The 26284-nt window shown below is 41.2% G+C and overlaps 1 protein-coding gene across 1 annotated transcript in view; it reads right to left on the bottom strand.

Annotated features, from left to right (window-relative positions):
• Window positions 1–26284, bottom strand: part of SPATA31D1 (SPATA31 subfamily D member 1) — a 194394-nt gene that overhangs the window by 146138 nt on the left and 21972 nt on the right. Inside the window, exon 2 of the mRNA XM_005660180.3 lies at window positions 7935–8046. The gene's annotated coding sequence lies outside the window, so the exon portion shown is untranslated. The remainder of the gene's footprint in view (window positions 1–7934; window positions 8047–26284) is intronic.

Below are 26284 nucleotides of genomic sequence, written 5' to 3'. Positions count from 1 at the left end.
TAAAAGAGGTTATACCTTTAGCCGCAGAAATTTCACTTCTCGGCCTCTAAAATGAGCCTATAACGTGAAACAAACTAAGATTTCCTCAAAGCTTAGAAATAGAGAGATATACCAAGAAGATAGCCATGCTCTAAGGTGGAAGATATAAAAGTATTTGTTATTTTTTCATTTTTACTTTCTGTGTTTTTCAGATTATTATTACAAATGGGATGACTGACTGTATTTCACACACACACACACACACACACACACACACACACACACACAAGTAATCTTATATCTGCTCCATTTTCTTATGGTCACTCTTGATACAATAATGTATCAATTAAGTTAGCTTATTCTAGATTTTGATAGACTAAGAGCCACGTAGTCAAATGCAATGACCCACACAAGTTATAAAAGTCACCTTATGAACAACCATGGTTATTTGAGTGTGGGCTGGGTATGAGATGATATTAGGGGATTATTTGGGGGGAATGTATGCTAAAGCCACAATGTCTATGATTTAATTTTAAAAGATGAGTAAAAAATATGTAAAATAAAAATGGCAAAATACTAAGGAGAGACATGTGAAATATTAAAAATATTGAGACTAATCAGACAGAAAAAGGAAAAAGGATGATAAAAAGGATACAAAGATTAACCAGAGGAAGCACCATGTATTAGTATCAAATATCAGAATCAAAGTAGTCTTTGAAGCAGAAATCACCCCTTGAGACAAAGAGGGACACTAAATTATGAGGAAAAGGTTACATTCACAAGACAGAACAATTCTAAATTTGTATGCAATCAATAACTTTGCCTTCAAAACATATATATAACAAAAACTGAAGAAAGAAGTGAATTCATACTTTTAAGTGAGAGATTTTAACACACCTCTCTTGGGAAATAATAGAGTGAGCAAACAGTCAAGCAAAAAAATAAGCATATGATTTAAGAGATTAACACACAGTGTAACTGATATATAAGGAGCATTCCTGCCAATAACTACAGAAAACATTTCCTTCTTCAAGTGCACTTGGAGTACTTAAAAAACTGACACACGCTAGATGGGAAAGCAAGTCTCAGCTACTTTCACAAGATTGAAATCTCACAGAATCTGTTCCCTAAACGTCCAAGAATTATGCTAAAACATCAACAGGAATAGAAAAATAGATACCATTAGCAACAAATTAATTAGAAAGTTCACGAACATTTGGAAATTAAGAAATATAAACTCTAAATACCTTATGACACTACGAAGAAATCTCTAAAGAAACCAGAAAATACCTTGAACTGAATAATAAAGAATACATCATCTCTTCTAAGATGTTTTATGCTACACTAGTTTGCTAAACCAAAGATAGTCGGTTTTTGTTTAAAACAATAATACATTTCTTATCCAATAAAGAGCTATATATATGACCAATTAAAAGGTCAACACCAAGAAACACTAATTCTAACTGGTTCAAAAAACAAGGGCCAGGGAGTTCCCTCATCAGTAAGGATCCCAACCAGTATCCATGAGGACACAGGTTCGATCACTGGCCTCGCTCAGTGGGTTGAGGATCTGGCATTGCCATGAGCTGTAGTGTGGGTCAAGGATGCAGCTCAGATCTGGCATTGCTGAGGCTGTAGCTCTGATTGGACCCGTAGCCTGGGAACTTCCCTACACCGCAGATATGGCCCTAAAAAGCCAAATAAACAAAGAAACCCAAGGGCCAATCTTTGGATGAGTCTTTAATTTGCCCAACGCTATACAATGTTAGGAAGGAAATTAGTCTAGCTAAAAGGTTTGATTGAATTTTTAATATGCATGTGATGGTGTTAATTCAGATTCATTAACCAGTACATCTCTGTTAGAGCAAAGGGCAAGAAATAACTAAGGCCTTTTGGCTGAGTGACAACATATGAGAGTACTGGAAGTGTCACCCCATGCAGATAAAATATGACAGATGAGGAGCTGTAAATCTGAAATAGACTCAAAGAGCTTTAAACTAAGCATTTCAGTAACCTACACCATAAGGAAAGAGTCCCTTGGTCAGAAGTTTGGAAAGGAGACATTTGGTGTTTGTTTCAGGCTGCACATTTTCAGTGAGAGAAGTCTGTTCTACAATCAGAACTCCTAATTTGAGCTCCCCTCCTGATTACACTGTGTCCTTGGGTGAAGCATCAAGCACAGCTGATCTTCATGAAAGAGGGTGTATATGAAACATAATAATGAATGTGGATGTGCTTTGTAAACTGTAAAGGGCTGCATAAATGTTAATGATTACTGAGTGAGGGCACCGTCCCAACTGAACTTTTATTGAGGTCACTGCATAAGCACAAATACTCTTGGAAGGTTTCTGACGTAACCACTTAGACACTAAATATTCTGCTCTTCTGTACTATATCATTTTGCTGTCCTTTTTCAAATCCTCTTTCCTTTCTTTGCAAATTACTGCTGTAATAACAATAACAGTGGCAGTGAACTGAGCTTATGATAATGTGGCAGACACTATGCTGTGTACTTTATACATATTATTACTAATATCCAACTCTTACAATAACCCTTGAAGGTAGAGAATTCCAAATTTCTCAGTTAAAGACACCTGGCAGAAAACTGGTGGCATTTAAGCCTGGGTTGGGAGTGAGAATGGTGGCCTGGGGATGAGGGGTAATATAAAAGAGCCTCCCTTTAAAAAAAATACTAGGGAGTGGAGTGGCGGGACAAGCATACACATTTCAAGAAAGTTCTCGGAGTGATTCTGTCTTCTCTGGTCTTTTGTAAAGAGCTAAACTACTAGGTTAGTTAATCTGGTCAAGCTGCTAGAGCATACAGTCTGTGATCAAATCCAGGCTTCTGCTAGCAAACTCATGCTTTTTCCACCACATTTTAAGGTATTATATAATACACATTGAAATTTATTCCCATGACTTAATCATTAGTAATAAATGATCTTGGTAGAAAATTTCAACTAGATAGCACAACTTCATCTACAAAACATTTTTGCCAAGAAACTTTAACATGAGTCTAATCAAACATCTAGACTTAACTTCCAGATTGCAATAAATACAAGGAATATAGAAATAAATTACATGTGGAGTTCCCACGTGGTGCAGTGGAAACAAATCCAACTAGGAACCATGAGGTTGCGGGTTCAATCCCTGGCCTTGCTCAGTGGGTTAAGGATCTGGCGTTGCCCTGAACTGTGGTGTAGGTCACAGACACGGCTCGGATCCTGCATTGCTGTAGCTGTGGCATAGGCCAGCAGCTACAGCTCCGATTGGACTCCTAGCCTGAGAACCTCCATATGCCATGGGTATAGCCCTAAAAAGCCAAAAAAAAAAAACAAACAAAAAAAAAACCCAAAACCAAAACCAAAACAAACAAATAAAAGAAATAAATTACGTGGCACTATAAAGAAACAATCAGACAAATCTAGAAGTATGTATGTTCTGCATGACAATGAGCCTGGACTCTTCAAAAAAGCCAATGTCATTAAAAAAAGAAAAAGCATGGGGGAGCAGTTTTATTTTAAAAGAGACAGAGACATAAAAACCAAATGTAACATGTGAACCTTGGTTGAACCAGGATTTGGTGGAGAGAGCCATAAAAGACATTCTTGGGATAATTAAAGAAATCTGAATATGGAAGAGACATTATAAAGTCCTACAGTATTGGTACTAATTTGGGGGGTAGGTCACCTAAGTTAGGTGTGATAATGGTATTACAGTTACTTACAAGAGTATGCTGACTCTTAGACATATACATTCAATTACTGAGGGGTGAAGCATGGTGTTGGCAACTTTTAAATGGTTCATAAAAAAAATGTGTGTGTGTGTACATATGTATTCACACACACGAGGGAGAGAGAACGAAAAACGGTAACAGTTGGTGAACCTCAGGGATTATAGGTATTCATGGTACTGTGCATTTAGGTTCTCTACATACTTGATATTTTTTTAGAGGAAAAAAGTTATAGATAAAAAGACTATTAGCTCCATGAATGCAGGATTGAGACATTCCTGTCCACTCTTACATCCCAGGGCCTAGGTATAGTGGCTGATTCACAGAAGGTGCTATAAATAATTGCTGAAAGAAGAAATAAGACAGGAAGGGAAGGAAAGGATGGAGGAGGTAGGAGGGAAGAAAAGAGGGAGACATGGAATACGAAAGACGGCCATCTCTCCTACCATCACCCGGGGTACACCCAGCATGAGTGTGGTGTTGTACAGTCTCTAGGACATTTTTTCACCCCAAGAATAAATCCATTTTTAAAAATGATGCATTTGTAGAATCACCAGGTTCTAGAACCAAAAGCACCCTGGAGATCATCCACAGCCTAACTAACATACTTGAAGGAACTGAAGCCCCAAAGCAAAGTGACTAAGGTCACCCGGCAGGTCAGTGACTGAGTCAGAGTCCTTCGTCCCAGGACTAAGTCTCCGCCCTTCATACAACACTGTCTTGCCCCCACCTTTGGCATAACTCTTAACTTACCCATTACACTTTAAATGCAACCCCTACAAGCGCCATACTCAGTTACTGACAGGCTTTCATTTTCCTGAAAGTGAAATTTTGCCCAGAACAGCAGTTTTGAGGACTTGCCAAGTTTGTGGAAGTACGTTTCCTTAAAAGACAAAAAGTAAAAATACATACTGTTGTCATGCGCTGTGCTAGGAGTTTCCATATCCATTACTGTATTTAGTTCTCTCAATAGTCCCATGAGGCAGGTATTATATTTTACAAAATCTATTTCCAATGACCTGCCCCTTCTGGTTAATAGGTAGAGATAACCTCAAGGTAGGAAAGGAAGAGAAGGAAAGAAAAGAAAAAATAACAACTGGATTCGTCCATGAATCCTGTGAGCATTTAAGAACTGTTCCTTGATTAAAAAAAGAATAATTATTCACATAGTCTTGTGATTATGAAAATTAATAATTAAAGAGGAAATTCACATGTCCAATAATAAACTGGCTTGCTAAAGTGACAAATCCAATATAAATTATTTGATAGGAAAAAATCTAAACACTAATTAGAATATAAGTATCTGCAAGTTAAACATTTTTAATAAGTAAGCATATATAAGCACCATAATTTATTAGATAAAAGATATTACTGCTAAGCAATTCATTTTAGGCTCAGTACTAATATGCGATTGTTTGCATTTTCATTCATTATGTCTAGTATTTCCTTAAAAAAAAAAAAAACTAAGAATAACAAAAAACCCACCAAAACTCCCTTCTTATAAAATAAGGAAAAAAAAAATAATGACAATAAAAAGTAAAAGGAATGAATGGTAAAATCTAAAATTTAAGAAAATAATCCACAAAAGACTGAAATAACATTTGCTTCAAGAACAATCTAGCATTTATCAATAGTAAATTATATTTCAACAAAACCATATTTGATCTTAGATTTTGGAAGAATATTTTAAATATAGTTTGCAAGGACTTTAAATTGAATTCTTACTGGCCTCTTCTGTTTTAATCATCTCAGGGTGTTATAAGCAATTCAGAAGTGTTAACATATATTTTAATAATATTTTTCTTCTTAAAAACTTGAATATTATTTGTACTTTTACTACACAGGGGAAGTAAAATAGACAACTGAAGATAAAGCTCAGTTTCATTTGAAAAACAAAAGAGATACAGGAATTTTGAACTGTCCTTGCAAAAGTATTCAGATAATTACTCCAGTTTTAAGTTTTGTATAGGTAAAGGCTAAAAATTTTAAAACTGAAATATGTAGGTAAGAGTTTGCCAGCTGCTACTTATTATATTGTAATAAAAAGAGGTTTTATGGAACACTATAGTGACTAAAATATCTGTTTTTAAAATGATTTATGATGTCTGTATAATGATTTATAATAGATCTTACCATTTTTCTTTTAAATATATAAATTTTAAATGGAGAAATGAAAAACTTTATCATGGTTTTTAAAAGGATGATTTCATAAGAACAGAAAAGGAAATATTCCTTGGTATTTTGTCAATTAACAAAAAACTTCTAGTTTTATGAATACACTTGAAAAATTAACTTATGTATTTAGTAGCAATAACAACCTCCTTAGGGATGAAAGTATCATTTTAACATGCTAATCACTGTCTAAAGTGTCTGATGAGTTGATTTTTCTACCTAAATATTCACTTACATGTTCAGTTTATAGAGTCCAGATGGATATATGTCTTAGAGCATGAAGGACTGTGTACTTCTATCAAACAAGGACGTCTTTACTTAGAAATGGCCTACTGTATACATGCAATGACATTAGAATAACCTGCTACACTAGCACCTGTTTTTCCACCATGAGGTGAAGCAACTTGCCTACACCACAGCAACACCAGATCCGAGCTGCGTCTGTGACCTACCCCACAGCTCATGGCAAAGCCGGATCCTTAACCCACGAACGAGGCCAGGGATTGAACCTGTGTCCTCATGGATGCTAGTCAGATTGTTTCCCCTGAGCCACGATGGGAACTCTGAGGCAACTTTATATAGGGAAAAGGGTTTGGGACAAGCATCAGAAGACCTGGGTTTTAAGACTTAACTTTGCCACCAATAATCAAGGCAATACTGGCCATCCCTGGATGGCCTCAGCCTGCTTATCTGCAAGAATCTGCAAGATTGGGTGGCTGGACTAAAATCAGAGGTTTTTGTACTTGTTTTAAATCTACACATCCCTTCTTTCAAAAAGGGTCTTCTCACACAGCGGTCGTCACATCAAACAAATAATAAGGAAACGACTCTGACTGAAGAGGATGGGGAGGACGAGAGTGGATCTCTCCACAGTGTTCCCAGAGCCCCCAGGAAAGTTTCATAAAGCATTTTGGTGGCTACCCCAAGCACAATGGTAAAACCACTAGTTTAGTTTTATTTTAACACAAAAGCCATTAACAGGAGGCCCTCTGGTAAACAAGGATCATAAGCAAGTTTTGCCTTGGTCTGCCCAGTGTTCATTTACTTTAATTTAAATGTCATTAGGTGTGCCTGCCGCCTCCAGTTCAGTCCAGTCTCTACCACCCCATTGCTTAAACCAGTGGGCTATTCACACATACATTCAGGCTCTTAGAGCACTGAGGGTGGCTGAGTCTGTGATCCTGTGATCTTAAGTAACATTCTATGATTAATATTTTTTTTTATTGAGCACTGCTTTCTAACTTGTTTCCTCTTTTTTTTTTTTTTTTTTTGCCAAGATCTGGTGCCAGGAATAGAACTTGAGCCACCACAGCGACCCTGAACCACAGCAGTAACGACCGTGGATCCTTAACCCACTGAGCCACCAGGGAAGTACCTCATTTCCTCTTTTAAAATGTAAACCTTTCTAAGAAATGTAACGCAATCATTTCCTCAAAATTTTTAAGATAAGGAATTCCCATTGTGGCTCATCAGAAACAAATCCAACTAGGAACCATGAGGTTGAGGGTTCTATCCCCGGCCTCTCTCTGTGGGTTGGGGATCTGGCGTTGCCACGGGCTGTGGTGTAGGTTGCAGATGCAGCCTGGATCTGGCATTGCTGTGGCTGTGGCGCAGGCCAGTGGCTGCAGTTCCAATTGGACCCCTAGCCTGAGAGCCTCCGTGTGCTGTGGGTGTGGCCCTAAAAAAAAAGCAGAAAAAAATTTTTTTTTTAGATAAATGAGGAGTTCCTGTCGTGGCTCAGCAGTTAAGGAACCCAACTAGTATCCATGAGGATGCGGGTTCGATCCCTGGCCTCGCTCAGTGGGTTAAGGATCCGGCATTGCCTCAAAAAAAGACAAAAGACAAAGAAACAAAAACTGTCCCTGAACCATCATGGTGAAATGAGTAGGAACAAACCCAGCTTTCAGCCTTCTAATTTAAAGTCAATATTTTAATAATCTCTTTGACTCTCCAGTTGGTTGCTCTCAGGCTACAAATGGATCACCACCAATACGTAATTAAAGGAGAATAACAAATAGTTAGAATATAGATTACACAGGTGCTGACTTACAAATGCTAACGTTGTAGCAGAAGATTAAGCTCCCAGGAGGCTGGAGGTGTGTGTCTCTGCTTATTGCCATCATAATTCATTAATGGTCAAAGTAACGCTGAGATCAATATTCCTGTAGTCGCAAGAATGAGAAAAAATGATGAGCATCAAAATAAGATACAGAGACCATCTCAAAATATTTCTCCCTACATAAGTAAGAAACCAGTCACTGTTGTGAATTTTAAAACTTAGATTTTCTTAGCCGTTACATGTTCAAAAGGCAGCACAGCTTAAAGGATTTTGGAAAGAACTGATCATACATAAACACAGTGAGAGAGTGAGGTCATTTCAGCTTTTTTCATAATCTCAGTGCTAAAGAACTGGAAGGAAGGATACTGGGATATGGTAACTACCACAGAAGGCAATACAGCATGTGACCGTTTACAAGTTCAATCCTAAAATATTGGATTGTCTGTATTAAGATCTGTGTTTAAACTCATGGTTCCAGGGCAGTTTCCAGGGACCCAGCAGAGGGGATCAAATTCATTAGGACTGTGTTTAGAATCAAGGATTTTTTTTTTTTTAATTTTTATTTCTTTTGTCTTTTTGCCCTTTCCAGGGCTGCCCCTGCGACACATAGAGGTTCCCAGGCTAGGGGTCTAATCGGAGCTGTAGCCGCTGGCCTACACCAGAGCCACAGCAACACGAGATCCAAGCCACGTCCTCAACCCACACCACAGCTCACGGCAACGCCGGATCCTTAACCCACTGAGCAAGGCCAGGGACCGAACCCGCATCCTCATGGTTCCCAGTCTGATTCGCCAACCACTGAGCCACGACGGGAGCTCCAAGGATTTTGCATTTTTAACAGGTATTGCATGGACCAGTCTTTGAAAAGTATTGAGAGGAAAATGTTATTGTTTTTATGAATTTAATTACTACAATACAATACTTACTGTGTTAACAGTAAATGCACCTTACAATAAATTAAACAGTATGGATGAAATGAGACAGATGCTTATGATGATTCCTTCCCAACCCTAGTCCCAGCGCCTGTGAACACTATTTTAAAGACTGCTGCTTTTAGTTCTTCTGGTCCTTCTCCCCTCTGACTTCTCCTATTTAAAGGAGTAAATACTGCTCTTTTACAATATACTCATATTTTAGATAAATTAGAATAATGAATATTTAAAATAGCATAATTGACCTATTAGGTAAGTACCACTTTTGTGCAAAATTTGAAATAGTTTAACTCTTGCCAAGAGCAATCAAGAACTGAATAATTTAAAGCTGGCACGCAATGTGTAGGGCCACTGTGTTTATCTGTGTGGCTATGTGGCTGCCATTCTAGCCGGTAATCACAAGTACAATGGAAATTTTAAGTACACACTCCTTGATAATGGAAATTTGGATATGATGAGTTTGGTGACTGGCTCCGCCCTCCTGCAGTCAACTCACGTCGGTCATTTCATTAATTCTTCACTAAGCTGGGCCCACACATGACACGAATGAATTTTTCTGAGACTTGCTTTGGGAGTTTCAGCGGAGGTTTACTTGCATCTACCCTCATTTAACAGCAGCTCGTGAATCATACTGTTTTTATATGCACAGGAATGTGTAGAAGTGATTCAAGTGACTATTGCGTTAATTTTAATTTTTAGTTACAATTTTAAAATAGTTTTTATCCTATAACAAGATCATCTAAGCTTTCATTCAATGGGAGCGAAAACCTCAATTTCAAGATGTATTCTTTGGGAACAGAAATTAGATATAATAAAATACTATAAAGAGGCCACATGGCCATATACCTTGCTATTAATTTTGGAGAGTACTCTGTGAAATATTAGAAATAATTCTGAGAAAATTTTAGAAAGCATTAGAGCAGACATGACTTTACACTTGCAAATATAATCTTATAATTGAGCATAGGTAATGCAATGGGAAAAAAAATGCCAAGGCTGCAAGATCATCAGCATGATGTGTCCTTAAACTACAGAGACTGTTGATACTTAGGCTTTGAGATCATGCCCCATGACATTACACGTATGCCTATGAACAATCACTCGTGAATTATGCATTCTTTGACTATACTGGGTGTTTGGACAATGATTCCTCTTTTCAATTTCTTGCTTAGGAATGGCCTCTAGTTACAAAAAATAAGCATTTAGCTCATTCATGTTATCTTCTTCCTTACAACCCTTCCTAGTTTGGGGTAGTTACATCTTTAAGTTTTATTGTGCCTACTCCTATGACTTTAAATATTATGTTAAACCTCAATTTCTCATTCTAAAAACTTGAGTTATCTTGACGTCATTATAGAAGTTGAGGGTATCAGTGATACTATTCTTTTCTTCATATCTCCTTCCTTTTCCACTTCCTACCTTTTGTCAGCCATACTTTCTTTTTTTTCTTTTCTTTTCTTTTTTTTTTTTTTTTTTTTTCATCTTTTTGCCATTTCTTGGGCTGCTCCCGTGGCATATGGAGGTTCCCAGGCTAGGGGTCTAATCGGAGCTGTAGCCGCAGGCCTACACCAGAGCCACAGCAACGTGGGATCCGAGCCAGGTCTGCAACCTACACCACAGCTCACGGCAACGCTGGATCCTTAACCCACTGAGCAAGACCAAGGATCGACCCCGAAACCTCATGGCTCGTAGTCAGATTCGTTAACCAGTGAGCCATGACGGGAACTCCTGTCAGCTACACTTTCATATTATGAAGATTAATGTTTCCTTTTTTATCTGCAACATAACCAAGATCTTTCCTATTCTGTTCTTAGGCTGACTGTAAGTTTAAACTGTCATCATCTGCTGAAAGGAAAATGTTTTAGCACCATGGACCAGTCTTTGTTACACTCCATAAATTTTTGAAAAATCATACATTTTAGGAGTTCCCATTGTGGTGCAGCAGAAACACATCCAACTAGTATCCATGAGGATGTGGGTTAAATCCCTGGCTTTACTTAGTGGGTCAGGCATCCAGTGTTGCCGTGAGCTGTGGTGTAGGTCACAGACATGGCTCAGATCCCAAGTTGCTGTGGCGGTGGTACAGAATAGCAGCTGTAACTCTAATATGACTCCGAGCCTGGGAACTTCCATAAGCTGCAGGTACAGCCCTTAAAAAGAAAAGAAAAAAAAAAAATCACACATTTTATTATTCTTTAAAACTGGACCATAACATTCTCAGCTTTTTGGGGTTTTTTGGAATTCTTAGTTGCCTATCTTTTTTACTGTCTAAATATATACTTTATCATAACACTCAAGTTTCTTCTGTTTTTTGTTTGTTTTTCTTTCTTTCAACCACATTATGAACAGCAGGAGTTCTCTCTTGCTCCTGAGTCCTTCCCTTTGTAGCATTTCATTCTCTTGCTCCCAAATGGAAGACTTTGTGTCATCCTCTCCTTCCCTTTCTGATTAGGACCCTGCTGCCTTCTTTCTTGAATAACCTCCTCATTCTGCTGGAATATACATTCAAGTAACTTTTCAATAAAGGAGTCCTGGGAAGTACCAGTTTGTGTAAAAGGCCTTTATTCTACTCTCACAGCTGACAGGTTGGCTGAATACGGAAAACAGCTTTAAATTCAATTTCCCCCAGAACTGAAAGGACCACACGATTATCTTATAGCAGCCAGGGATGTTAATGAGAATTTGGCTGCTCAATTTTCATTCCTCTGTAGGTGGCCTAATTTTTCTCTCTGGAAACTTTAGAAGTTTTATTTATTCCTAGAGTTCTAAAATTTTACAAAGTTGTGTCCAAGTGGATTATTTTCCCCATCTATTGTAGGTGGCCCTCCGTGGGCTCTTTTAATGTAAACATGTATGTCCTTTGCTGGGAAATTTTCTTATAAAATTTTTCTAGTAGTTTCCCTTTACCATTTTCTCTGTTCTTCCTTTCCGTATTACTTAGCTGTTGGGTTTTCTTAGATTGGTTTTTGTATCTCCTCTCTTCTCTCATACTTCCCCTCAGCAGTAGAGAATGTCATTTCCATTGCAACATCTTCTTCACTAGTGTCCTCTTCTTTGTCCACATGAAATGATGAAAATAATAATAACTGCTACTAATAACTGTGTCAACCTGGAAACAATTTTGTTTTTACTACTCTGGCTACATCAAACAGTCAGGCCCACCCAACTGTTTTTTTTTTTTGTTGCCTTTTGTCTTTCGTTGTTGTTGCTATTTCTTGGGCCGCTCCCGCGGCATATGGAGGTTCCCAGGCTAGGGGTTGAATCGGAGCTGTAGCCACCGGCCTACGCCAGAGCCACAGCAAAGCGGGATCTGAGCCGCGTCTGCAACCTACACCACAGCTCACAGCAACGCCGGATCGTTAACCCACTGAGCAAGGGCAGGGACCGAACCCGCAACCTCATGGTTCCTAGTCGGATTCGTTAACCACTGCGCCACGACGGGAACTCCCCCAACTGTTGATCTAGGTAGCATTCTCTTGGAGAGCTGATACTGAAAATGTCAGGGGATAGAATTAAAAAAAAAGAAAAGAAAACAAATGAAAAACCCCCTTACTGAAGTCCAATTGTAGGTATTGCTTTCCCCTCTTCTGCCAGGCTCATCATTCTCTCCTGGTAAAATTAAATTGGTCTGGCATAATTTGTACTTCACAAAATCACGTTGATTACTACCCAGTACCTCATGCTCTTCTAGGTGGCTGCAAATTGATTGTTTGATGATTTGTTCTTGTATCTTCCCAGGTATCCAAGATAAGCTGAATAGTCTATAATTACTACAGTTGTGCTTTTTCCTGTTTAAAATAAAAGTGTGGGGGGGACTCCATCTACAGATTTCCACTTGTCAGGCCCTGCTCCTGTCCAACCTTCCTCTGCTAAGATAAAGGCTGGTGGTCTTGCAATTACATTTGCCAATTCTGTAAGTGCCCTGGATGTGAGTAATCAGGCCCTGCTGATTTGAATGTACTGAGCTTTCTGAAGTGCTCTTCAATCACTTCTTTCCCCTTGTTTGCCTCTGTATCTCCAATAAGATAGCACTTAATCTGGTTTAGTTTCCTTATCATTGCTGATTAAAAAGAAAAAAAAACCAGTTAAAAACAGTGAAAGGCTCTGTTACTATAGTCATGTGTTAACAGATTTTGTTTAGCAGTGCTTGTTAATTGTTCTGTTAATAACTTAATGATTATATTTTGCATCCTTTACATTTCTTCTGGTATTCTTCCTTCCATCCCTCCCTCCCAGCTTCCTTCTTTCCATCCTTCCCTCAGTGTTTCCTTCCTTCCTCACACCCTTCCACCCTCTGCACTCTTTTTCTTAATTTCTTATAGAGGGTGAGGTAAGGGGAAGGGAGGAAAAATGAACGAGGCGAAGAGTTCCACCTATTTTTATGACAGAGACATTTACTAATTACCAAATATCCATGTGATCCCCCAAATTTTCCAGCCTCCTTATAGTTGCGGCAAGAGGCAAATGACTAGCTCTGGCCAATACATAAGAGCCATGAATTCCCCTTGCTCTCGTCCCTCCTGCCCAGGTAAGCAGGAAGACACATGTTTCAGATGGTGTACCAACAAAATGCAAGCCTGAGTCACCACTTGATGACCCAGACCCCCGAGTCACCCCTGCAAGGGAGCCATCAGACCCCTAGAGGCCCATGTGTTAAGCTGCTAAGATTTGGGGTTTTATTTATTTATTTATGCTTTTTAGGGGTGCACCCGAGGCATATGGAAGTTCTCAGGCTAGGGGTCTAATCGGAGCTACAGTGGCTGGCCTACACCACAGCCACAGCAAAGCCAGATGCAAGCCATTCTGCGACCTACGCCAGAGCTCATGACAACACTTGACCCACTGAGGGAGGCCAGGGATTGAACCCACACTTCATGGATACTAGTTGGGTTTGTTACTGCTGAGCCGCAATAGGAACTCCTGGGGCTTTATTTTTGCAGCACATTCTACCTTATCTTCACTAAAACAGTACCAATTTCTGGATTAGTCAGATTAGGTTTTGCCAAGGGAACAAATTAACCCTGAAATCTAAGTGGTTTAACATAACAAAGGCTTACTTCTTACTTGTGGTATGTGATAGCTAGTCTCCAAAGAGAGCTCCCAATGACTCTTACCTCCAGGTGGTCACACCCTTGTCCAGTCACCTCCCTCTCTGCCTCTGCACTGATCTCATGATGCACTTTAACCAAGAAAATGTAGCAGAAGCCTTAGGAAATCTTGACAGCCTCTGAATTTGAAATCATGCAAGATATAAGAACTGTGACCATCCCACTGCAAAGAGAGGCCACTCGCAAGTGGCTGGAGAATGAGAGGAGGAGCACTTAGGTTCCTGACCTGAGTGAAGAAGCCATCCTCAGTTCAATCCCAGTCAGGCATTGCAAGGGCTCCAGCCCCAGCTATCTTTTGGCTACAACTATATGACGCTTAAAGTGAGAAGAGCAGAAGAACTGCCCAGGGGAGTCCAATCAACTCACAGAAATGTGAGCTATAACAATAGATCTTGTTGTTTTAAGCCATTCTGTATGGGATGGCTTGCTAAGCATCAATCATTAACTGAAACATGGTACACATCCAGTGCTGGTGTATGGGGGCTGAGCTCCACACAGACATTAATGGAACCACGTTGGTACAGGTTCTACCACCTTGTATCTGCACCACGGAGAACATGTGACCTCCTTTATTGCAGTGGTGCAGTGGCAAGGGAAGAGAGGGCTAGGGGTTGCATACCAACTTTTAAATGTTCCATCTGTTTCTAGTCCATCGGTCAAAGAGAAATGTGGGGGAGTAAATGGAGACTCAATGGGCACTAAATGCTTTGCTGCAAATCTTGCCACTGAAAATTTATCTTTTTTCTTCCCTAGTATTATAGCAATGTTTGTTCAGGAGTCATCCAACTAACTTTCCCCAAACTGTAAACAGTGGGGTACAAGAATGGCTCATGTAACTCAACTGAGCCCACTGAGCATGTCTCCTCCCAGTTTTGCATTCTGTCATGTCTTGCTGATAGCATGAATTTAACCATGGTGGAAATATTTATACCACAGAAAATGGCAAATGCTGTAAGTCAAGACCCTCCAGCCCTCTGGCCCTGCAGAGCTGGCTGGCAAAAATTTACCAGACCACTAGTTACACACAATCCAAAATATACCTATTATTCAGGCTGCCCCTAAATTCATGCATATTCACTTATTATTACACGAAGAATTTTGAAAACTTGCCATCAACGATCTTATCTTTTTATTCCACATACCAAATAACAGGCTGAACCCATAAGTTGAAGACTTTTGCACAAACCTGAGTAACCTTTATTAATAATAAAAAAGATAATTTGAAGTTTTCTATATGTAATAAGAATGTGTATATGTAATCAGAATGTGAGTATTTTTATTCATTATAGCCCAGTACTGGACATGTGGCTATAAAGTAAGTCTAGAACGTACCTATTTTTAGCCAGCATCAATAAGGATTTTATCATTTTAATAATTACGTCTAAAAACACCATCTTAGGTACTGATTTATTCTCGAAGCTTTAGCATCTTTCAGCGTTTAAAGTTTATAGAACAAAACTCTTTTCTTTTAAGCCTTGCTGAAAGAGTTAATTTAGCTTGCTGTTCCAGGTCACCGACTCTTCCTCTCCTAGCCTTCACCCTCCATATACACACATAAAGAAAGGTCATCAACAAGGTTCAAGCTTCTATTATGGGATATGAAGCAATAACATTTGAAACAGCACCTTGGAGGCCTGAAGGAGTTACATCTTTCACTAGTGCCTACTTTACAGCTCTGGAGTATTTTGGTTCCTGAACACCTAGATTATTATTTATTAAAAGTATGAGAAGAGTCCAGTTGGAGGGAAAACCTCATTGACCAAGGAAGAAAGGATATGCTTACAAATGACGTCTGAAAATAAGATGACCAGAAAACTTTCACTATGAACAGCAAGGGATTTTAACTGGATCCACGCCTAATTATATGGCAAAATAAAAGATAAGATGGTTCCAGAAAGAAGGAAACAAGTCATCCTTAAAATACTGCTTCCTGGAGTTCCCGTCATGGTGCAATGGTTAACGAATCCAATAGGAACCACGAGGTTGCTGGTTCCATCCCTGGCCTTGCTCAGTGGGTTAAGGATCCGGCGTTGCCGTGAGCTGTGGTGTAGGTTGCAGACATGGCTCGGATCCTGCGTTGCTGTGGCTCTGGCATAGGCCAGAGGCTACGGCTCTGATTAGACCCCTAGCCTGGGAACCTCCATATGCCACGGGAGTGGCTCAAGAGAAGGCAAAAAGACTAAAATAAAATAAAATAAAATACTGCTTCCTAGGCAGAACCCAGTGAGACTTCCTATGGATAAATTTGATGTTCACTGAAGTTCCCGCTGTGGTGCAGTAGAAATGAATCCAGCTAGTATCCATGAGGATTTGGGTTTGATCCCTGGCCTCGCTCAGTGGGTGAGGGAACTGGCACTGCTGTTGTGGCAGCTGCAGCTCTGATTTGACCCCTAGCCTGAGAAATTTCATATGCCGTGGGTGCAGCCTTAAAAATAAAAAAAAAAAAAAAGCAGGAAAAAATTGATGTTCATTAATTCAGAACTGGAAGTAAAAGAATTCTCATTGTATCCACCAATCAGCAGTATTTTCTATCACAATACTGGTAGTTTTCTGGGAACTCAGATACCTTTTTGAGTTTCAGGGATTATTCCATGTGCTAATCAAGGTTCTTTTGTTTACAAGTATGAATGATGGTATTTTCTAAAGATGCTCACATTCATACACATTCCAGCCACATGTTCTCATGGTAATATTCCTTCATTGAGAGGCAGGAGCTCCCTGAGCCTGGTAGGGGGACCTATGCAACTGCCTCCACAAGTAGGACGAGGTGGAAATAACAGTGCACGACTTCCGAAGTTAGACTGTAAAAGGTGATATGGCTTCCACCTGGCCCTTCCTCCTTGGGACCTGTGCCTTGGGAGCCCTGAGCATCTAAGGAAAAATCCATCTACCTTGAAGCCACCATGACAAAGAGACCACAGATGGATAGAGGGATTTCCACAGAGCTCCAACTTTTCCAGTTCCCAGCTGTGTGAGTGTTCACAGGGCCAGGCACACGTAAGAGTTCAGATAATTTCAATTCCTGGCCTTCAGACTTCTCCAGTGGAAGCCAACTGGTAAGTGGAAACAAGCTGTCCATGCTAAGCCCCACTAAGAGTAAGGATTTTTAAGCAAAATAAGTGTTCTTACTTTAAGCCACTAAATTTTGGGATAGTCTTTGTTATACAGCCATTATAGCAGGAACAATAAGTAACAGAAGCCCCTCAAGTGAGCCTTATCAAAACAGCAGAGGTTACAGTATAAAAGGTTCTAGAGCAGCCAATGGCCCACAAAAGAAGAGGCACAGCTGGGTCTCGTAATGGGCTGACTAGGAGCTAAATTAGAAAGCCAGCAGAAGCCAATCAGCTACACTGCTCCAGTGTGGTCTCTTTTTCTCCTGTCATCTTCTCCAGTCTCTTGCTCCATGGCCCTCATCTGTCTCCCTGCACATCTGTTTCCTTCTCTCTGCAGTCAGGTGTTCTGTGCTTCTTCTGCCTATGGTACAGTAACACAGCTCTCGAGTTAGATGTCCTTGGTTTGAGAGGGCAGCCCACGCTAACTAGCATCCTTTCATCCCAGTGATACATTTCCGGGAAAGAGGCTCTTCTAATTGGCTAGCCTGGAGTCAGATGTGTGCCTCTGGTCCCCTCTGTCAACCTGGGGAAGGACCACACGGTACCAACATGGCTGCTACTCCCCATCCCCGACTTCTTGGGAGAATTCTTAGAAGGGGAACTCGGAGGCTTCTACACATAACAGTAGACCTTATATAATTCTCGAACATTAGAAAGTATTTTGGATGCTTTCAGCTGTACATAAAACTCTACCAGGGACTCCCCTTTAATTTGCTTGTCATTTGTTTACAAAGCTGCTTAGGTAGGTGGATACAACCTTCTCCCCATTCCCATCCCATTCTCACAGTGATTTGAAAGGGTGCTTCTAGATCTCTACACCAACCAAGGAAGCAGATCAGGTTGATGTGACCTCAAGGAGACTGAACTCAATAATTAATCCTTTTTATTTCATTTTTGTTTTTTGAGGTCCAATTTCTTTTTTCTTCTTTTTTTTTTTGCTTTTTAGGTCCCCACCCATGGCATATAGAGGTTCCCAGGCTAGGGGCAGAATCAGAGCTACAGCTTTGGTCCTACACCACAACTGCAGAGCCGTGTCTGCCATCTACACCGCAGCTCACGGGAACGCTGGGTCCTTAACCCACTGAGCAAGGCCAGGGATCGAACCTGCAACCTCGTAGTTCCTGTCGGATTTATGCCATGAAGGGAACTCCTGAGATCCAATTTCTAATGTGAACTTGATTCCTTACTTTACTACTGTTTAGCTGTTAAGGTTTCTGAGCAACTGGGCCAACTAGAGAGCACAGAAGCACTCGGGAAACTGAGGACTCCTAACGAACTTTTTTTTTTAATGGCTTCACTTGTGGCATATGGAAGTTCCCAGGCCAGGGCTGAAACTGAGCTGCAGCTGTGACCTATACTATTGTGGTGGCAAGGCCAGATCCTTTAACCACTGCACCTGGCCAGGGATCAAACCCACACCTCCGCAGCAACTCAGTTGCTCCAGTTTGATTTTTTTTCCCTCTTTTCTTTCCTTCTTCTTTCCTTCCTTCCTTCCTCCCTCTCTCCCTCCCTTCCTCCCTTTCTTCTTCCTTCCCTCCCCCCTTTCTTTCTGGCCACACCTATGGCATATGGAAGTTCCCGGGCTAGGGGTCAAATTGGAGCTGCAGCTGCAGGCCTTCACCACAGTCACAATAACATGGGATCCAAGCTGCATCTCCAACCTACACCTCAGCTCAGAGCAATGCCAGATACTCAACCCACTGAGCGAGGACAGGGATCAAACCCGCATCCTCACAGACACTATGTCGGGTTCTTAACCTGCTGAGCTACAGCAGGAACTCCCTCTCTTGATGAACTTTGATAATTTCTCCCCAATTAAAAATTTCCCTTTGCCAACTAACCTATGGTGTTAAAAGTTAGGAGAGTCCCTCCTGGGGTGGGGAGACTGCTCGGAACAGGGCCTGGCCCACAGGAACAACGTTAACTGTCATTTTTATTACTACAATAATCATTAGTGCTGTTAGTACTTCATCACAAAATAAAAGGAAAAGCCTCCCGACTTCTGCCTTTTACTATTCCATCCACTTCAACTCAACAGAACCCACAGCAATTCAGGCTTTGTTGGTTGATGGCCTCTATGTGCCAGATCCAGGCAGAGCAGCCACTGAAGGCTGATTTCTATCTGCATGGGGTCACCCCACTGCAGAGAGCTACACCCATGGGAGGATTTCTCTGCTGCAAACATCCCTGAAAGGTTCTGTGGTTCATTTCTTCCCTGGTCACTGTGGTGCTGTTCAAAGATTTTCCACAGTTCAATCCTGAGCCAATGTGAACCGAGGGAACTACTCTGGCTGGGTTTCCTCACGAGGAAACCTGGCCAGGTGGGAGGTGAAGCAGGACGGATTTGCTCTGTGTTTGTGTTCTGCTGCAGTGGTTGTGCCATGTTTTGTTTCACAACCGCACCAGTCGAATTTGCCTAAATAGAAACACCCTGTGTAGTCTTTTGTAACACCAGTATTATTTTAAGGAAACATAAGGAGGTGGGACAAAAGAAAATGGCCATTAATCAGAACTCCAGTCCCATGCAGCGCTCTCTACGAGGTGCCTTTAGAACCATCCACGCTGAACAGTTGTCTGGAGGTCATTTGTAACCAAGGCACTCAGCAGTGGACAGGATCAAAAATGATTAGTTACCTCCTTCAGGATTCACGGTCACTGGCGTCTCCAGGAACTCCTGCTCTGCAGCTCACTTCTGGAGCTGCACCAATAGATGAGCCAGGAACCCAATGAAATGAAATTGGGAAACATCGCTTCTCATTAGGCAAACCTAACGCTCTAATGATTGTTGTCAAAAACAAAAATGAAAACAAAACAAAAAACCCAAGACCCTGCAGCAGTGTTTTTTCATTTATTTCCTCCCTTCCCTCCTGAGGAAGCAGCTTCCTGACACTACCTTGATATATATTCCTCTTCCTTTCAGATACAGAACTGGGTGCTCTGCAGCAGGTGCACAGCTAGTGAAGGGGGCACCAAGAGCTGGGGGAGAGGATGGTTGTAACCAGGCAGTGAGCGTGGACTCACCATCCCCCTTCCAGCTGCTCTGCAGCCTCAGTGGGTCTGCTGGGGGTGAGGAATCTCATCTACTTGGTTGCTTCCAGACTGAGTGGGTAAGAGCATGGACTCCCAGCCAGAATGCTTGGGTTTGAATCCTTGGCTCAGCCACTAATCTTGCAGTTTAACCCTGCTTTTGCCTCAGCTTTCCCATCTATAAAATGGGGATAAAAGTACTTTGTACTTCCTAGAGTTCTAATGAAATTAAATGAGTTAATATCTGCGAAACACTTAAAACAGAGACCAGCACATAGGAACCACCCAGTAAATGTTAGCTATTATTATTATCATCATCACTTTGGAATATCTCCAAACCATAATTATGACACAACATCATTATATTGTCTTCAAGCTGCATACCATGAAACTACCAATAGGCAAAAATTAGCCAGTCCATTTGCAATTTTAGCTATTAAACACTTTGTTATGTGATCCAAGGTGAACATCTTGGGCTGATTAAAGTCAGTGAAGACTCAGGTGAGGTTCCAGGATTCTATTTGACCAGTAATCCTACTTCTAGGACTACCTTCCATGGGAATTTTCAGATACACAAGGACAGCATACAAAGAAGCTCACTGCAGCATTGTTTATATGGTAGGTACATCCTACATGTGGAACCATCTGAGAGTGATTAAGTTAGGGACAGCAAATACTACAGATGCTACGCGGCCATCAAGAAGAGTGTTTTTGGAGTTCCTGTTGTGGCACAGTGGTTAAGGAATCCGACTAGGAACCATGAGGTTGCAGGTTTGGTCCCTGGCCTTGCTCAGTGGGTTAACGATCGGGTGTTGCCATGAGCTGTGGTGTAGGTTGCAGACGCGGCTCGGATCCCGCGTTGCTGTGGCTCTGGTGTGGGCCGGTGGCTACAGCTCCAATTGGACCCCTAGCCTGGGAATCTCCATATGCCAAAGGAGCGGCCCAAGAAATAGCAAAAAAAAAAAAAGAGCTTTTTTTTAAAAAAAAAAAAAAAAAAGAGTGCTTTTGATGAAGTTTTATTGATTAGGAAATGCTCATGAAATAAACATATGTAGAAAATCAGGCTTCAGGAATTCCCTTAGTGGCTCAGTGGTTAACAAACCCGACTAGGATCCATGAGGATGCAAGTTCAATCCCTGGCCTCGCTCAGTGGGTTAAGGATCTAGTGTTGCTGTGAGTTGTGGTGTAGGTCACAGATGTAGCTTGGATCTCGAGTTGCTGTGGCTGAGGCATAGGCCAGCAGCTGTAGCTCCGATTCCACCCCTAGTCTGGGAACTTCCATATGCTGTAGGTGTGGCCCTAAAAAGCAAAAAAAAAAAAAAAGGAAAATCAGGCTTCAAAACCATGTGCATAAATAGGACCACATATGGTAACTACCCACATGTGCAGAGAAACGAAAGTCTAGGGCAATGAGTCAAGATGTTAACAGTGGCAATTCCCATGGTGGAAAAACTCAATACATACTTTTTGTTTACATTTCTTTATGTTTTTTGGTGTCTCCCCATTTTATACACAAACACAAATTAGTTTTCTATTTGGAGAAAACATTAAGTCATAAAACCAAAACATTTAATAAAGACTCAGAAGACACAGCAGACTGCTAATTTGTTTGTTTGTTTTTTTTTTGTTTTTTGTTTTTTGTTTTTTTTTTTTTTTTAGCCCCAAACAACATCACATAACAGAGACAGGTGTTGCTAACTCTTAACCCTTTGCTTTGCTTTGGAAAGAAAACCATGGAAAATCTTTCACTTAAAAAAAGAAACAGAGAGAGTGAGAGAGAGATGGGCAGGGGCAGTTAGGGAGGCTAGCAAGGGCCTCTTAAGGTATAGGAGACAACATGGCATTGACTAATCACAACCATTTGTTTTCACAACATTGGGTAGAAACATCCTTGGCCCAAAGCAAAATGGAAGAGAGCCATCTATCAGCTCTTTTGGAAGAAGTAAAGCACATAAATAAATAAAAAAAACCCTCTGCGGTTAAAATAAAAAGAAAGAAAGAAAAAGAATACTAACACAAACAGGACATCAAACAAGTCCAAGTAGGCAAGTAACAGAACTCCCATGCCCCTGCCTGCAGAACATTGCCAATAAACCTCCAATTCTGAGTCCTGTGCTTAAGATTATTAAGAAGAGCCCACTTTGAAAACATCAGGGAATGCCAGCTTTAAACTGCTGGCCACCTAACACCATTCAGCGCAGGGCACGAGTACCACCCTCTGCCCGGGGACCCTCCCTCTTCAGGTTTATGCTCAAGAGGGGTAGGCCTGCAGGAGCTGTGCCTTGGCCTGAAAGGCAAGATTAATAAAATTAGGATTATTTATGATTCAGGAGTGATTTAGTAATATTTTTCAAGAACCTGAAGGATTTATGTAGAGGAACTGCTGTTTTAGTAACTAAACCCTTTTGGCTGGACTCCAAGATAAACCAGACTTGTCTGGCTTCCGCCCTGAGTCTCTCCACCTCTCCCAGTTTCTCTTGGCAAATAATCTCTTCTACTCCACTGGAGGGTGATGGTCAAGATGACCTTCCGGCTGCTGGATCAACGCTTGCCCCCGCCTCAAAATATCTCAGTTCTCTCTTTGTTCCTTCGGATCTCAAAGGAGGACTCAAGAACTCAAGGCAAGGTTCGCCTTCTGCACGCCAGGAGCTGGCAGATACATTACCTCACTTAATTCCCACAAACACTTTGTGAAGTAGTCACAATCATCCGTATTTTGCTTGTTAAGGGATAGATGAAATTTGTTCTTTCAGCAGCCAGTAGGAGAATTCCTCCTGGGGACAGAACCATCTTTGTGGGGAAATGCAGTGACCAGCTTCTTTGGGCCACAGTGGGAGGAGTAGGTTATAGAGAAACGGGTAGAAAATGGGGAGGCGGGGAGCACTGTGGGCTCTTCACTCAAAAAGAAGGGAGAGGCAAGAGGAAAGCAGGAGGTTTGGAAAAAGACTGTGCAGGACACCAAATGACCCCACTCTCAAAAGTAGAGCTCTTCAAATCTCCAATATATTTATTACATTCATGCAGTGTTTGCAGAAAGAGAATTTTCTGAATGGGCTTACTAGCCCAGGGTGAAACAGAAGCCCCGTGTGTTTCACGTGAGATGGAGACAGGTGATTCCATAAGGAAATATTTCCTAAATCAAAGAGCGGGAAGGTCCCAATTGAGTTACATAAAGGAAGGGAGGTGGCGACTGAGGCTCAGAGAAGTCAATCAACTTTCCTAAGATCACACAGTAGTGATGTATACGCATATCACTAGCAGAGACAGAACTGAATCCAGGTATGTTTGTCTCCAATGTCTATGTGTTTTACTCTGTTCCACACAGTGCACTAAGTGAGATGGCTTTCTCCTCCCCAAAGGCAACCCTTCCACTGGTGTACTTCATGATACACAGTAATAGTAGCGAATATTTATTGAGTGCCTACTACACACCAGGTATTGTACCATGGATTAACTCATGTGGTCCTCACCACATCACTATATATTTGAGAGTATAATTATTTTAAATATAGGAACTGCTGTTTAGAGAAGGTAAGACACTGACTCAAGGTAAGACACTGCTGTAGGTGTCAGAACCTGCATTTGAACCAGACTGTTGTGTTCTCTCATCTCATCCCTTCCCACCTCTTCTAGGAATGATTCCTCTAATTAACCCACCTAATTAACCCATTCCCTCCCTGACACACCCTAGGCTTGGGCTTGGACTTAGTGGTGTTTGTAGAGGCCTTGCAACACTGAACACAGAAGATGCTCTGATGAGCTCAGGTCAAAGTCACTGTTACAGCTTAGGCTAATGGTGTGACTCGGGAGGGATGGCAAACCTTTTCTCTAAAGAGACAATCAGTAAACATAGTCAGCTTTTTTTCTTTTTTCCTTTTTAGGGCCACACCTGCGGCACATGGAAGTTCCCAAGCTAGGGGCTGAATTGGAGCTACAGCTGTCTACCTATACCACAGCCATAGCAATGCCAGATCTAAAGCACAACTGTAAACTATACTGCGGCTTGCAGCAATGCCAGATCCTTAACCCACTGAACAAGGCCAGGGATCGAAAACCCGCATCCTCACGGACACTACGTCAGGTTCTTAACCCACTGAGCCACAATGCAAACTCCCATCTTCAGCCTTCTGGTCTAGAACACCAACTACTCAGCTTTGCTGTTGTGACGTGAAAGCAGCCATAGATGTAAATACATGAGCGCAGCTGTGTTCCAATAAGACTTTATTTAGGGACAATGAAATTTGAATTTCATATAATTTTTATGCACCATAAAATATTCTTCTTTTGATTTTTCTCCCCAACCATTCCTAGTATGAGAGCACAGAAACATGGGAGGCAGGCTGGATTTGGCTCACAGGTTAAGGTTCTCTGACCCCTGTTTCACTAAGACTCCTCCTTTTGGGCCCTGCCCCAGCTGGGCTGTATGCAGGCTGAACAATCTCTGGGCCGGGCTTTGATCCTTCCTGCCTCAAAACCACACAGATTCAGTTCTCCAGCCTCTGTTCATTGCTCTCTCATTAGGAGCTTTCCTCCAATCCTACAGCTCCTCCTGCCAAATCGGAAAAGAAGAAATTGTCTGCTGTGGCTGAAGGAGCTGGCCATAAAATAAGACAAAAGTGCCATCACTTAGATGACCCTTGGTGAAGCTAAGCCCTGGGGGACAGGTTAAAGGAAGGTTACCCTAAGGCTATGACAAGGTTTGAGAAAAATATGCTTCAAATAGACTGAATATCCTAAAAGGAAATCTCTGGGAACAGTAGAGAAGACAATGCTAAGAATCTGAGACCAAGGAAAGAACCCTGGAGTCAGAAAGAGAAATGCCTTTCTCATGCATGAGGCAAAGGTCAGAGGACAAGAGACAATAGGACAAGTGAAGGACAAGAACACAAATCAGGCCAGCAGACAGCTTAAGTCCAGAGCCAGAGAGAAGACTAAAATGCACTCAGGAAAGATGGAGAATAATAACTGTCAACATTTATTAACCATCTGCTAAGTTTCAGGCACTACACTGCTGAGTTCTTTACATATATCATCTTACTTAACCCTTTCAACATGCTAGTAAAACAGAGTTTTGCTTGCATCTCTTAATATTTACTTTTGAAAATTTATTCATTCATTCATTTATTTACCACACATCTTCCATGTAGCAGACACTGAGCTAGATGCTGAAGGTACGTGAGTAAGCAAAAACACACCTTGTGCCTGCTCTCACGCAGATCATAGTTAAACATAGAAATTTGCAAATTTTTTTTCTTTAAAGGGCCAGAGCAATTATTTAGGCTTTGTGAGCCATAAAACCTGCTGCAACTACTCAACTCTACCACTGTAGTTAGTACAAAAGTGGCCACAGATAATATGTAATTAAGTGGGTTGGCTGTGTTTCAACAAAACTTTATTTTAAAAAGACAGGCTGCTTGGATTTCCCTTTGTGCCTCAGTGGGATAAGAATCCAACTAGTGTCCATGAGGATGCAGGTTCTATCCCTGGCTTCGCTCGGTAGGTTAAAGGATCCAGTGTTGCTGCAAGCTGCGGTATAGGTTGCAGATTTGGCTCAGATCTGGTGTGTTGCCGTGGCTGTGGCTGTGGCATAGGCTGGCAGCTGCAGCTCTGATTCAACTGCTGGCCTGGGAACTTAATATGCTGTGGTGTGGCCCTAAAAAGGCAAAAATAAATAAATTACATAAAATAAAGAAAAAAACAAGCTGCCAGCCAAAGTTGGCAATAGTTTGCTGACTCCTGGTCTAGGAAAGGAGAAATATTAAATTACACAGAAAAAAACAATATTAAGTGCTATCAAATAAGTTCATCACACTAAAAAAACCCTTTAAGAGGGAGTTCCTGTCGTGGCTCAGTGGTTAATGAATCTGACTAGGAACCATGAGGTTGCGGGTTCAATCCCTGGCCTCAATCAGTGGGTTAAGGATCCGGTGTTGCCATGAGCTGTGGTGTAGGTCACAGACGCGGCTTGGATCCAGCATTGCTGTGGCTCTGGTGGTAGGCTGGCAGCAACAGCTCCAACTGGACCCCAGCCTGGGAACGTCCATATGCCGTGGGTGTGGCCCTAGAAAAAGACAAAAAGACCCAAAAAGACCCCAAAAAAATCTATAAGAGGAGGGATTTTATCTATTCGGGAAAATCAAAGATTTTCTAGTGGGAGTGGG

This window comes from Sus scrofa, chromosome 1, assembly GCF_000003025.6.
Source record: "Sus scrofa isolate TJ Tabasco breed Duroc chromosome 1, Sscrofa11.1, whole genome shotgun sequence".
Classification (NCBI taxonomy): Eukaryota; Metazoa; Chordata; class Mammalia; order Artiodactyla; family Suidae; genus Sus; species Sus scrofa.
This window is presented reverse-complemented; position numbering and strand designations above follow the sequence as displayed.